Source organism: Mustela lutreola, chromosome 8, assembly GCF_030435805.1.
Source record: "Mustela lutreola isolate mMusLut2 chromosome 8, mMusLut2.pri, whole genome shotgun sequence".
NCBI lineage: Eukaryota > Metazoa > Chordata > Mammalia > Carnivora > Mustelidae > Mustela > Mustela lutreola.
This window is the reverse complement of record NC_081297.1, coordinates 125,015,009-125,029,883: the sequence shown is the minus strand read 5'-3', so window position 1 is coordinate 125,029,883 and position 14,875 is coordinate 125,015,009. Positions and strand designations below refer to the sequence as shown.

The 14,875-nt window shown below is 43.5% G+C and overlaps 1 protein-coding gene across 1 annotated transcript in view; it reads right to left on the bottom strand.

The window, feature by feature from the left end:
- CRADD (CASP2 and RIPK1 domain containing adaptor with death domain) overlaps window positions 1-14,875 on the bottom strand; it is a 179,888-nt gene that overhangs the window by 150,377 nt on the left and 14,636 nt on the right. The gene's annotated exons all lie outside the window — the stretch shown is intronic.

Below are 14,875 nucleotides of genomic sequence, written 5' to 3'. Positions count from 1 at the left end.
TGGAATTTCAAAATGTCAAGACAAAAAGCAGGATATTCCAGATAGAAATACAAACAGGAGCAAAGACTAAGAAGCGCTATCGTACAGAGTACTTTTGAGGAACGGCAAGTTCTCTGATAACCGAGACCTGGCATGACACAGTGTATCTGGTCTGAGTGAATCACTCCCTGGTAAGCCCTATTGTAGTGCTTACCACATGAAGAAGCTATGGGGGCTTGGGGGGGGGGGGGGGCGGTCTGAAGGCCCAGAAGTTGTTGAATGAGGACCCTGAGGTCAGCATTAAAACAAACGACCTATGAATGTATTGGTATACTTTTGCTTCTCTTTCATTCTACCTTGCAAGCAGCCAGCAGTACCACCTGTCTTCCATTTTGCTAAATCCTTCCCCATCTCAAGTTCTACATGTGCATCCTTATAGATTCATTCAGCCATTTTTTATCAGGCACCAAGAATTTGCCAGGCACTGTTCTAGGTGCTGAGGTACAGTAAGGAACAAGGGAGACAATGACCCTGCCTTCATGAAGATGAACAGTGATGAAGGATAGGAAGTAGATGAGGTGGGTGGCCAGAGAAGGCTTGAAGAGGGCATATTTGACCAGAGATCTGACTGAAGTCAGAAAGCAAGCCATGGGAATATCTAGGGAAAGAGCATTCCAGGCCAAGGAATGAGCAAGAGCAAAGGTCCTGAAATGTCTGCATATTCAAGGAAGGGGGCCAGTGAGGGAGGAAAAACAAGGTAGAAAAGGAGATTGGAGAGGAAGCAGGGATCGAGTTCACAGAGGGACTTGAAGGTGACGACCAACACTCTGGATTTTGTTTTCAGTGTAATGGGAAGCCTATCTCCTTATGCCCTTTCCCAGCCTCCGCCCCAGCCCCAATAGCCTCTACTGATGACTCTTCCTTCCTGTGCACATATCACCTGTACTTTTGCCACCCAGACTATATTCCATGGATTTCTATTCATCTCTTATGCATCAGTCCTGTTTCCTCAACTATGTCTCAGAGGCAAGAATTGTGTCATTTTCTCCTCTGCATTTCCAGGGCCTGGCACCTATGTGGTGCTCAATAAATCTTTTTGGAAGGTGATATTGATGATGTAATCCCTTGGGAGTCCTTTCCAGCTGTAAGATCTATGATTCCTTTGAACTCTTCGAACAAACTAGCTTGCACTATGACTCAGAGGACTGACATCTTTCTAGATGTTTTGAGATTACAGTCATCCATTAAATGACTGGGATGAATCACATCAGACTTTTTTTTTTTTTAATTGAAGGCTGTACCATTTGGAATAGGTTCCCCTTAAGTGGAACTACTTATTAGTATTTATACTTTAAGCTATCTGAACTTCAGGAGAGGCATAAATTGCTATTAAGTAAATGCAATCCTGATGTGATCCCATCACCAGCTATTAAAGATAGCCTTGAAATCTCTGCCGCTTCTCCTAGTGCAAAATGGAGGATAATTCCCCTCACTTTGAGTCTAGCTTGGTGCTAGTGTCTTATCTGACCAATAAAATGTGGGAGAAATAGTGTTCTGGAACTTATGGGCTAGGTCATAAGAAGCTTTGAGCCTTAAAGTTTCTACCTACACCTTTTGGGGACACTCCCTCTGGAAACCCAGCTGCCATGCTGAGGGTAGTGCAAGCACACTGGAAAGACCATGTGTCAGTGCTCAAACCAACAGCTCTCGCTGAGTCTCCTGCCAAGAGCCAGAATCAACAGTCAGCACACCCCCAGCCCAGGCACTAGATGGAGGAGGGAAGAAGCCGTCTTAGAATTGAAGCCTCTAGCCCCAGGCACCACAACTGACATCATATGGATCAGACACAAACCACACAGCTGAATCCCTTCTGAATTCCTAACCCACGCAATCAAATGGTTGTTAGAATCTGCCAAGTTTGAGAACACTTTGTTATCTAACAATATTTTTAATTTAAAAAAATAATCATAGAACATCACCACTCACAAAAGTGCCCCTCCCCCAAACATTTATAAAGATGACAGATACTCACAGTCCAATATTTGTCCTATGTCCAATGAACTACTCTTCCCAGAGATTTGACTCATAGACATGAGGAAGACAAATTAGGTGATTTTGAATGAAAACCTTGAATCAATCTTACTACTAAAATTGTAGGCAGTCCTACAAAAGCCACAGCACCCATATGGATTATACAGGTCACAGAATTATGCTATTGGGCAAATTATACATATTTCACTTAGTCACCCAACAGTTAAGAAAACAATTTACAACTGGCCCCCAAACAATATGGGTTTGAACTACGTGGATCCACTTAACAAAGGTTTTGGGTTGTTTTTTTTTTTCAGTAAACACACTGCAGTACTATAAATGTATTTTCTCTTTCTTTTTTTTTTGTTTTTTTTTTTGTTTTTTCTCCATCATTTTATCATGAAAACTTTCAAACACGTAAGAAAGTTAAAAGAGGGTGTCCGGGTGGCTCAATCGTCAAGCGTCTGCCTTTGGCTCAAGTCATGGTCACAGGGTGCTGGGATTGAGTTCCACATCAGGCTCCCTGCTCAGCGGGAAGCCTGCTTCTCCCTCTCCTACTTCCCCTGCTTGTGTTCCCTCTCTTGCTGTGTCTCTCTCTGTCAAATAAATAAATAAAATCTTAAAAGAAAAAAAAAATTAAAAGAAGCGTACAGCAAACTTCAAACGCCCCCCACCTAGATTCTACAGTGGTTAACAGTTTGCTATGTTTGCTTTCTCACATATCGGCCGATCCTTCCACCCACCAATTAAAATAAGTTGCAGACATCTGTACGCTTCACCCTTAAATGCTTCAGCATGCATATGAATAACCAGAATTCAATGTTTATTTATGGCACTTTTTGTTCTTGAGGGAAACCTTACATAGAATAACATGCACAAATCTCAAGTGTACTAGCAGATGAGTTGTGGCAAATGTATTCATTCTTTTAACCCAAAGCCCTATCAAAATATAGAACATTTCCTTCACCCCCTCAGAGTTCCCTCATGCTTCTTTCTAGTCAATCCCTGTTCTACCCACCCTGATTAGTTTCATATAGCTACTGTGACAAGTTATTGGAAACTGGACTGCTTAATACAACAGAAATTTATTTGGCATAGTTCTGGAGGCCAGAAGTCCAAAATCAGGGTGTTCACAGTGCCATGCTCTCTCTGAGGGCTCAGGGAAGAATCTGTTCCATTTCTTACTTTCAGCTTCGGGTGTTGCTGGCAATCTTTGGTGTTCCTTGACTTACAGTTCCTTATGATTTTTCTCAATAACACTTTCTTTTCTCTAACTTCTCATATTATAACAATATGGTACAGAGCATATAGTACATAAAACATACAAAATACGAGTTAACTGACTCTTTATGTGATTGGTAAGGCTTCCAGTCAACAGGAGGCCAGCAATTGGTAAGCTTTGGGGGAGTGAAAAGTTATTTTCGGATTTCTGACCAGGCACAGGGTGGGCGTCACTAAACCCCGTGTTGTTCAAGGGTAAACTGTATTACATTATTTAAAAACGTGGGTGGGACTTAAAACAGAAATTAAATGCAAACTGCCATCATAAAAATAAAAAGATCCAACTGCTAAGCAATGATTGCATGTAATACTAGGAATTCTGAAAATTATTCTCAGACGCTACCAGAATGGAAAACACTCAACTGCAAACGGTCCTTTTCCTTTAGAACGTCCTTTTGTTTGTACAAAGAAGTCCTAGTATGAAAACAATAGCTCCTCGAAATGGGCCGGCATTTTTACCTCATCAGTATGAATACCACTTTTCCCCAACAACAGTCATTTCAGACGCTGCAAGTGAGAGGCTTCTGGGAAAAGAGCCTGCTCATTGTATCCCCTCCTACTCTTCCTCCTCCCCACTATCTCCCTCAAGTCCTGTTTGGCTCTTCAAAAAAAATGCAGAACCATTAAGTGGCCCCAAGGACGGGGAGGAAGGGTAACACAAAGAGAACAAATTTTGGTAGCAGATGCTTCAGAGCATCAATTTTTCACACAAACGACTACCTTGTAGTATGTCTAATCATATTCCGCCACTCACATTTTTCATAATATGAATTCACACTGACCACCGGTGTGCCATTTTTAAAAATCAATAAAAGAAAATAAGTTCTCAAGAAAACGCCCTACAAGGTAGAGGCCTAACAATGTGAAAATGGCAATAATGCTTTTAGCAGAAAATGCCACCTTCCAGATTGATAAGCACATATTTGCTTGAAAAACAATGCATTACCAATAACAACAATAAAACCACCAGGAAAGGAACCAAAGGTCATCATTTACATTACTAGAAGCTAGATGAGCATATGCATTTTTCAAAAGAGAACTCCAGAATTTAATTAGATAAAATGTATTAACCTCTGATAAAAATACTTAACGATTTCTTTCACTCAGAAACCATTCCTTCAGCAGTAGCAAAGCATTGTCAGCATAACACGTGTCTAAAAACACATGCATCTCTATTCCTGAAGTGCATTATGTTTCTGAAACTGCTTCAAAGGCACAAGTAGCTGGAAATACCATCAAAAGTAGACACAGTGGGGGTGCCTGGGTGGCTCAATGGGTTAAGCCCCAGCCTTTGGCTCAGGTCGAGCCCCACATGGGGCTCTCTGCTCCTCAGAGACTCTGCTTCCCCTCACCGCTCTCTGCCTGCCTCTCTGCCCACTTGTGATCTCTGTCTGTCAAATAAATAAATAAAATCTTAAAAAAAAAATAAATAAACACAGTGACATTTTGGTAATGTGGCTCTATCAATAAAATGAAAGTTAAACAGGAATTTAAGAAATGCAGCAGAGGACATAAATCATTCTCTTTTCATTTCAGTGAGAACATTAGCAGCTATGAGTCTTCCAGCCTCGGGAGCCATTACTTACACGTGAAATGCAAAAGAAAAAGAACGTGTTTAAGTTAATAATGAAAGCAAGTTTGGCTAAATGTCAAGCCACATGATTCTGAGTACCTTCTGTACTTAGAATCATGTACCTTCTGTATTACCGAGAAAGTTGAATCCTGTTCAGTGGTCTTCTGCAGTGTCAAGGCACCACTGATGGGGGAAATGAATATATTTCAACTTTACCTCTTCAAATCACTAACATGGCCTGACACGTTCAAGCAGAAAGGAGTCTGTCTGCAAGGGTATGGAAGACTGACTTTTCCCACCTCAAGTGGCCCTGACTCAGAAAAAGGCCTGCTAGTAAACATGGGTACATAAAATAGGATCTACAGTATATAGTAATTTAATGGTGTTTTCCTCAGAGTCCCCCAAAATGGAAAAAAAATCATGATTCTTAAACCTCAAATTATTTCATTCAATCAAGTCATTTTTTCGGTTTCAAGAACCTCTGTGTTCACCTGCATCAATGTGTCCACTGGAGCACCTCCTCCAAAAATCACAACTGAGACCTCCTGTGGGGCAGGCACTGTCCTACGCACCAGGGATAAAGGCTGAAGCAGCCAGTTACTATTTCTCAACCAGCTTACAGTCTATGTCCTACGCACCAGGGATAAAGGCTGAAGCAGCCAGTTACTATTTCTCAACCAGCTTATAGTCTAAGGATGGATAACTTACTGGTCAAGTAAAAACAAACCCAGTCAAGCGCAGAGGCCAGGCTCAGAGAGTGTTATAAGCGACAAGGAGAGAAAACAGATACAACACCAATACGCCAGAAAGTGACTTGGGAGGGGTCTAACTTGCACAGACTGGGTAGGCCTTACTGAAGAGGCCTGGCACCTAAGTTAACAGAAGGAGCTAATCATTACAGCACAACTAGGAGGAGGGCATACCAGACACGGGGACAGCTGGAACATAGGCCTCAATGGGAATTAACCTGGCCACCAGGAGACCCGTAGGGCCAGAGCACACACAGTGAGGAGGGAGACTAGTCAGAGTCATGTGACTGAAGTAGCAGAAGCTGCGAATCACAAGGGCCTCGTGGGCTCTGATAAGGAGTTCTGATTTCATTTCAGTGCAATGGAAGCCACTGGAGGAAGGTTTACAAGGAGGAATAACATAATCTGCTTTCCATTTGTAAAAGAGTGTTCTGGCAGCTGTGTGGACAATGGGTTGCAGAGGGAATCCGTGTGGAGGCTACTGCAATAACCCTGGCAAGGGAAGGAGGTAAGTAGACAGATTTGAGGCTATTTTAGGTTAGCTAATGGGACAGATGCTGTGGACAGGGGTTGGCACAGCAAAAGATCAAAGTAACGATGATCTGTAGGTTTTCACCTGAAACCATGGGAAAAACAGTATTTCTGCCTGGGTTAGCTCCCTCATTTCTCCTCTAGCCGGGGCAGCTGGAATTAGAACCTGACCTGCTACTTCCTAATCCAGAAGTTTTTAAAGTAAGAGTATTAAATTGAGATTTCTAAATTAAACAGTCCCCAGTTTTTCTATTCTGCTATTACAAAGTACCCACACAACTCCAAATAATTTCAAGTGTACATTAAAAATCAAAAGCATACACGAACCTAAGTGTGACAGAATTTCATAGAACACACACATACTTCAAAAGCGTGTTAAGGGGCGCCTGGGTGGCTCAGTGGGTGAAGCCGCTGCCTTCGGCTCAGGTCATGATCTCAGGGTCCTGGGATCGAGTCCCGCATTGGGCTCTCTGCTCAGCAGGGAGCCTGCTTCCTTCTCTCTCTCTCTCTGCCTGCCTCTCAGTGTACTTGTAATTTCTCTCTGTCAAATAAATAAATAAAATCTTTTAAAAAAAAGCGTGTTAAAACTATCCCAGTAGGTCCTGTTTAAGTTAATAGTATCAATGTGAGTGTCCTGGTTGACAAAGTAGAAGATATTTTCTTTGGTGGGGAGGAGAACTGAGGGAAAGGTACCTCAGAACTCTCTGTACTACTTCTGCAACTTCTTGTCTTAAATGATTTCAAAGTAAAAAGTTATTTAAAAAAAAAAAAAAATCTTGTCCAAGGATAGGGAACCAGCCAGAAATAGCCAGTATCTGAGCTTAGATCAACTGACTTCTCATTTTCCCAAGTATACCACAATTTTTACTCCAAGCTTTCAATTAAAAGGACCTTAAGAAAGAAAACACACACACACACACACAATACCTGATTGGCCCCTGTTTTCTTTGTGGCACCTGTTTTAATTTTTATTTTTGTTTGTTTCGGTTTACTTTCTAAAGAGATAACTGCCTTTTGCCCCTTTGGAAGGTAGTAAGGAAGCATCTGTCCTTGTGTTCACTTCTGCCCTCAAGAACAGAGTCAGCATCTAATCAGCAACCTTAGAGCCAAAATCTGCATTTGGCCAGTTCGGGGAGTCTATAGTAGGTGTGAAACACTGTTCTAAAAATAATGAAAATGTCTATTTTCTGTCTGTTTTCATTTCCCAAGTGAATTGAAAAAAATAACATAAATGATTTAAACCACTTGTGAACTGAGTTGGAATGGAGCTTACCGAATCTGAACAAACCAGGGCTAGAAAAGCAGGGACTTCAGGGAGGGTGGTCTGATCCCCTGCCTTCAGGGCCACTGCTCTCTCAGGAACTATCAACAGTGCCCAACCACCCACAGCTGTGTCCCCATCCACAGGACCTCACCACAGGACCTCTAAGGTCCACTGCATTTGCCTGCAAAGAGTTATGGGGTTTCTGTTTGCTTGTTTTGTAAGGAGTAAGAGGAAGGATGGGAGAGATGAAGATACAGATTACGGGTGGAGGCATGGTGTGAACAAGGCTCTAGGGAGCCTGCAGGTAAGAAGACCCTGAAAAGCATCAAAGACCAAGCTGAGCTATTTCCCTCTCGCAAGGGAAACTGTGGGCTTGTGCTTCAGACCGAGTCATAGTCAGATACCACCTGAAACACGGGATTCTCGGTTTCTCCCCAAAGCCTAACATTATTAGCCCTAACAGCACGCACCTGAAGCCAATGCTAAGTTAAAATGAGAAGCAGAATGGATGTCTGTATCTCAGTTAAAATCTGGGGAAATCTTATGGGGCAGGTGAAGTCAGCCCCAGAAGATGGTAGATGGAGAGATGTTCTGTCTCCCTGGGCCACTTTCCTCACATTCAAGGCTTGCTCCCCGACCTTCTCAAGCCCAAACCAATGCCTAGACATCAAGATCATCCATCAGCTCACCTCCCTCTTATCTGTCTCTCTCTCTCTCCTTTTCTAAACACATCAGTTCTTCATTTGAGCCAAACAATCTGTTTGCTGTCCTTCCCCTCACAGAACCCACTCATTCAAGGACCTGCTTTGTGAAAAGGGCAGGTACATAATTCAGAAAACAAAATGACACTGACAACATTCCTAAAGACAAGGGGAGAAGCTGGATTTATTGGGGGGAAAACTATTCCATTTGCAACATTAAGGGTTTAATGTTCCAGCAAAGCATCTTGGGAAGCCATCTGGGAGGAAATACTCAGTATCTACTCTGTATGGACTGGCTTCTTCCCTAGTGATCATGACTACCTTCCTTACCACCCAGAGTCACCCAACAAGCATTCCCTACTTTACCCCTCCTCCCCACTGAGATCCCTTCTTCATGCCGCGGGCTTGGGTGAAACTCCATTCACTGCACTGGTATTTCTCTGCAGGCCACTGTTAAATGTTCAGAAATTCACATGCATGTCACCCTTCTCTTGCCATAAAGACTACAAACTCCTTGAAAGACAAGGGCTCTACCTTCCATTTCTAATGTGATCCCTTTGATGCCTTTTCCAGCCCACAGCACTCTGTGAACACTCCAAATGTACTGTTAACAAATGCCTTAGGGGATTGAGAAACCTCATCCAGCCACATTTCTGAATAACAGACAGAAATAACACAATGGCTATCTCGGGGAATGGGAAGAGATTTCTTACCCTTACTTGGCATTACACGTCTGGAGGTTTGAGTTTCAGTGGTAAATGATTTCCTTCAAAGAAGGTGAAAACAAAGACAAGATAGAGGGTTGTACAAAGTACACAAAATACCTAATGGATGAGAACAAAATCCAAATGCTCATGATGGCAAACCTTGCCTAACTCTTTCTTGTGATTAGTACTCAAATGCTAACATTATCTCATCACCCCAGTACTTAAACGTTTTGAGACTAAACCATGAGTAAGTATATGGGATAAGCTGAAATTAAATCCTCGTGTGAGTGTGCAGAGTACAAAGGAGTTTTATCTGTTTGGTTTACCTAATTCTTTTTTTCCCTTTAATACAATTTTAGAAATGAAAGAAAAGGTTCAATGGCCCTGGTATGACAAATCTCTTCTGGCAAAATTTAATTCAAAAGAAATGGCAGAGATAATAACATACTTTCACAGGGAAAGTTTGCCCTGAAGAAAGGCCTCTCCACTTTTGACTCTCAAAACAATTTTAGAACTAAGCATTAGCTTTAATCCAGCACTCTGGTAAGCACTAAGAAAAGAAAGGTAAACAAAATTGATTCCTGTCATGCAAAGCTATTTTCCGGCCTTTCTAACTCTTTATATGAAGTGTGGGGCTGACCTTCTTTGTAAAGGCCCCAACAGTAAATAGTTTTTGGACTTTGTGAGCTGTAAAGTCTCTATTGCAACTACCGAACTCTGCCAGTTTAGCGTGAAAGCAGACACAGACAACACATAAACAACTAAGCCTGGCTGTGTTCCAATAAAACTTTATTTATCAACACAAAAATTTGAATCTCATAATTTTCACATGTTAAGAAATACTCTTTCTGTGCCCTTGTTTTTGTTCCAACCCTATAAACAGGTAAATCCTCGACTTAGGGGCCACACAAAAACCGATATGACCCCAGGGACTTGGCCATAGGAGGCCAACCCCCGGCTTTATACCAAAGGCAAGGTGACAGAGAAAGGCCAAAATCAGCTTGGAAACCAGCTTGCCTCTAAAAGAAGAAGACTGTTGGGGAAGCAAAGAGGAAAGGAAAAGACGAATCCAGGAGGAAGAAAGGACACCCAGGAGAAATCAAGAAAACTGCAGCCTAAGACAAGAGAAACCCAAGCAAAAGTGGTGAAAGCTGAGCGGTGTGGGGAGAGGTAAAAAAAAGAAGCAGGAGGCCAAGTTTCTAGGGCATCTGTGGAAAATGAAGAGGCAAAAGCGAAGTCAGCTAGCCAATAGCCCAGGGGAGGGGCTGTGCATTAAACTGTAAGAAAGTTGAACATCAGAAAAAGGCTGATTAATGCAGAAGCCCAGAACTTAAGAACCAAGGCTACTGTGTGTACAAAATTCTTGTCTCAGTGGGCCTGAGCAATTCTGTTGTTCCTAGGCTGTTGGGTTATGTGCCAGTTAAAGAGGGTGATTTTCATTTTGCTTTTATTTTATGCAGTGTTCCTAGGAATATGAATTCAGAGGGGCCCATGGTGAAAACCTTAAATCTTCAGTCTTAGAATTTCTCTCATCTTTAAAATGATGCGGCCCTGAGCAGAGCTGAGCTCACAGGTTCTGACCGCTGTACCCACTCCTATAGCGAACCCGTATGTCCGTGAGCAGAGTTTTCACCAACGAGGAGAAAACCACCCTCCCACATGAGACCTCATTTTTTTAAAAGATTTTATTTATTTATTTGACAGAGATAGATCACAAGTAGGCAGAGAGGCAGGCAGAGAGAGAGGAAGGGAAGCAGGCTCCCTGCCGAGCAGAGAGCCCAATGCGGGGCTCGATCTCAGGACCCCGAGATCGTGACTCGAGCCGAAGGCAGAGGCTTTAACCCACTGAGCCACCCAGGCACTCCATGAGACGTCATTATTACAACAATTAATGATAATGCTGAAAAAGTGGTTTCCTAACCAAGCAGGTTAAAAATTGCACTCTGTTTTGGGGCACCTGGGTGGCTCAGTGGTTAAGCCTCTGCCTTCGGCTCAGGTCATGGTCCCGGGGTCCTGGGATCGAGTCCCACAACGGGCTCCCTGCTCAGCGGGAAAGCCTGCTTCCCCCTCACTCTCTGCCTGCCTCTCTGCCTACTTGTGATCTCTGTCTGTCAAATAAATAAATGAATAAAGTCTTAAAAAAAAAATTGCACTCTGTTTTAAGTTTGGTGAAGTGAATGGGTAGAGCCTGGCACCCAGCACACGGTAAGTAGCAACCTCTAAGAAATGCCAAAGAATCACTTTCAGGGAAGATCATGAACCAAAGAGTTATTCTCCACTGACTAGCCAGGAAAGCTGACACATAAAGTCCAAAAAAAAAGGTGATAATAGTGTAAGAGTGTTACAGGCTGAACTGTGCCTCCCCAGAAGTCCTATGGTGAAGCCCTGATCCCCCAGTACCTTGGTATGTGATTCTACTTGGAGTCTTTAAAGAAGTAATTAAGTTAAAATGAGGCCATTATTCGGCTGGCCCTAATCCAGTATGACTGGTACCCTTGTAAGAGGAGACTATCAGGGGACACGGAGAAACACGGAGATGCACGCACACACGGGGGAAAACCACGTAAAGAGGCAGCGTGAGGGCCAGTGGCGTCTCAGGAGAAACCAAACTTGCTGAAAACTTATGTCGGATTTCCAGACTCTGGGACGATGAGAAAATCAATTTTGGTTGTTCAAGCCACCCAGCCTGCATACTCTATTACGACAACCCGAGCTGACGAGCAGGACAGTTACGATGCTTGGACGTGAAGAGGAGGGAAGCAAATAAGGCCACCACAGATTCACCCGCTCAGCCGACACGTATTGGCACCAGGAGGCATTTGGCCATGTGCTAGGTTCTGAGTCCACAAGGATGGAAAGCTGAGTTCTTGCCTTCAGGGAACTCCCAGTCTACTTGAGGACAAAAGTCTACCATAGTTTGGATGTGCCAGAAGAGAAATATTCCCCTGGGGCTTTGGAAACACAGAAGAGGGTTTTCTCAGCCAGCCATGAAAGGGGTACACAAAGCTTCAAGAAAGACGTGAGGTGATATCTGGGCTAAATGCTTCCAAAAACCAAATCAAACAACCAAAAAACCCACCACTTTCTTTGGATTATTTGACTGGGACTGTATTTTCAAACTGGACAAAATAAATATCCTCGAGGAAGAGGGTGTTTGCTGTGAGCAACATGAGGTTTTCTTGTGGCTGCGTAAAGGCAGAGGACAGAAACACAGCTCTCTCTCGGGGCCAGAGAGAGCCATCCAGAAGCCGCTCACACTGAGGTCATCCAGCAAGGGCGCAGATGGGCTCTGCCCTAGGAGAACAGAGCCAGTGAGAAGAGAAGAAGAATTTAACGGAACTCCGGAGAAGGCAAGCACTGAAGAGACAAGCAGGGCAAGAAGCTGAGAAACAGGAGCTGGAGGAGCAGGAGGAAAAACAGGACCAAGGCAGGGGGCAACATCCAGAATGGAAGGGAGGAGCCCCCTGCCCCGCCCCCGACATGCCGCCAAGACAGCAAGTGGCAACCGGAAAAATGCCACTGGACTTAACCAAAGGTCGCTGGTGGCCTCTGGGAAAACAGCTGCAAGGAGCAGCAAATGACCACAGCTTGAGAAGTGAATCACTGTGTTCTGATGGGAGGACATGCATGAAACCCCAAGGAAATAAAAGCTGCCTGAGTCATCTTCTGGGATCGGTAAGCACGGGGTGGGGGTGGGGGGAGCAGAAGACACAGAGGCAGTGGCAGCAACGATGGTGGGGGGCTCTCATTCTCCTCTCCCAGTCTTCGGGGAGCTGCCTGAACACCGACTGAGGAGGACAGAAGCGAGGGTATAAATAAATGGCATTTATTTATTTTTATTATTTTTTTAGAGAGAGAAAGTGTGGAGTCGGGGGAGGGGAGGGGATGGAGAGAAGCAGACTCTGGGTTGAAGGCACAGCCTGTCCAGAGGTTCCATCTCACGACCCTGAGATCACGGCCTGAGCCAAAACCAAGAGCAGGACACTTAATTGGAAAACTGGCATTTATTGACTACGTGAAAAATACCACCTACATTCACACGGCACTGTATGTTTTAGAGATTCAGCAGTAAAGCCTCTCATTTAATCTCAACAACTCCTCTTAGAGAAGAGCAGAGGCAGCTGTTTCACACGTGAAGAAATTAAAATTTAGAGGAAAACTAACCAAAATAATCTAACCGAACATCACACGGCAGGAAAAGGTAGAAGTCGGACTCCGTCCTGAGCTGAGACCCAGTACCTCCACACGCTTACCCAGCACTCTCACAGAGTGAACTGCTTGCGGCTCTGGGCCGGGTCTCAGTTTCCTCATACGGCAAGTGGGAATGAGAACAGCCCCTACCTCTCACTGTTGGTATAAGTAAAGCACTTAAAAGGGCGAGCTCACCATAAGCGCTCAACGAATATGACTCACTATTGGCTTACATTCAAGGAGCGTAACACATACGCCAGCCATACACACTGGGTACCCATTCTGGGTGCCTATGAATAGCTGTCCAAACCAGAAATCTAGGTATCATGTTAGAATTCTTCTCCCTTGGCCACAGCTCAATCAGGCAACGAGTCTAAGCCCGTGCTTCTCAAACTTCGTGTCATCATTATCTCCTTACAACTTTTCAGACAGGTTTTTCCCTATGTATCCCTCCCATGAAATTTTAATTGCATGGATAACTGCTTATGTGTTTATGTACTGTGGCCCTTTCGAATCTTAATATCTGAGTTTTTTTTCACACCATCCCCCCAACCAGTTTTTGCCCTGTGGGGACCATATCCCCCCTAGGCAGAACACATTTAATAATCCTTCCTCCTAAATCTCTCTAAACCCATTCCCCTCTTCTCTATCCTCAATGCCAGCATCTAGTCCTCCCAATTTTTCATCTAGATTGTTCCAACAGCTTCCTAACTGGGCTCCCTGCCCCTATTTCAGCCCGCTTCCCATCCATATTCCACTGGAGTAGGCGTTCTAAATGCAAGTCTGTTCATGTTGATCCCTTTCTCAAATGTCATCAGTTGTGCTCTATCATAGATTGGATTTTTACACTGCACTCAGGGCCCCTGCTGAGCAGTCCTGGGCCTGTGCCCCCAGACTTGGCTGCCACCACCCCACCCCGCCCCTAGGCACTAGGTGCCCACAATGTACAGCCATCACCTCCACACCTTGGCACTTTGTTGCCTCTGCCTAGGATGCCCTTCCCCTCTGCCTTCTTTATGAACTCCTACTTCCCCTTTAAAACTCAAACAGAAGGTATTGTACACATGTTCTCTAAACCCTTCCCCAATTCCATCTTACTGCAAGCTGTGTGGAGCTGCCCTGTCCCTTGCACATACCTCTCTGTCACAACCCTTCGGTTACCTCTAATGATAATAATGACAACTCACAGTCATTGAATGTTTAATGGATGCCAGGCTCCATTCTAAGCACTTTACATGTATCATCTCATTTATCTGGAGCAATGGTATTAAACTTTATTAATTTCTGTATCTAACTCACAGCAAACAGTGGAAATTCAATAAATGCTTCCTGAAATAATGCAGGAAGCAATGTTTTAGAGTTTCTCGTGTATGCTCTTTTCCTCTGACTTACACAGCCCCTCCTACGACGGTTTATGGTCTTTACTCTGGTAATAAGGAAAGGGATGAGATATGATGATCCACCAAAGGTTTTAACAATTTCTTTGAAATACACTCCATGAGTTAGTGAAAAAAGTCATTAGGAATGTCTTTCCGAATGCAAGGAGGAAAAAAATCTAATCTACTATCCAGAACACTCACATATTTACAAATCTAGTCAATTTGAGGAATATAAATAGATCTTAAAATGCCACAGGCAAAGGCTTAATCACCTATAGTGGAACAGCTTGGGAAAAACAAAGAAAAGATTTAGAAACATAATATTTAAAAGCATACAAACAGGAGACTTAGAAAAAAATCAGGTTATATAATAGCTTAGTGAAACACTTTGAAATAGAATACTAATAGAAAGATAAACAGAAAAATACCTTAAACAACAGAGTGAAAAATATTCCTCTTAGTTCCTTAAGAGTAACTGGAGAAGGTCAT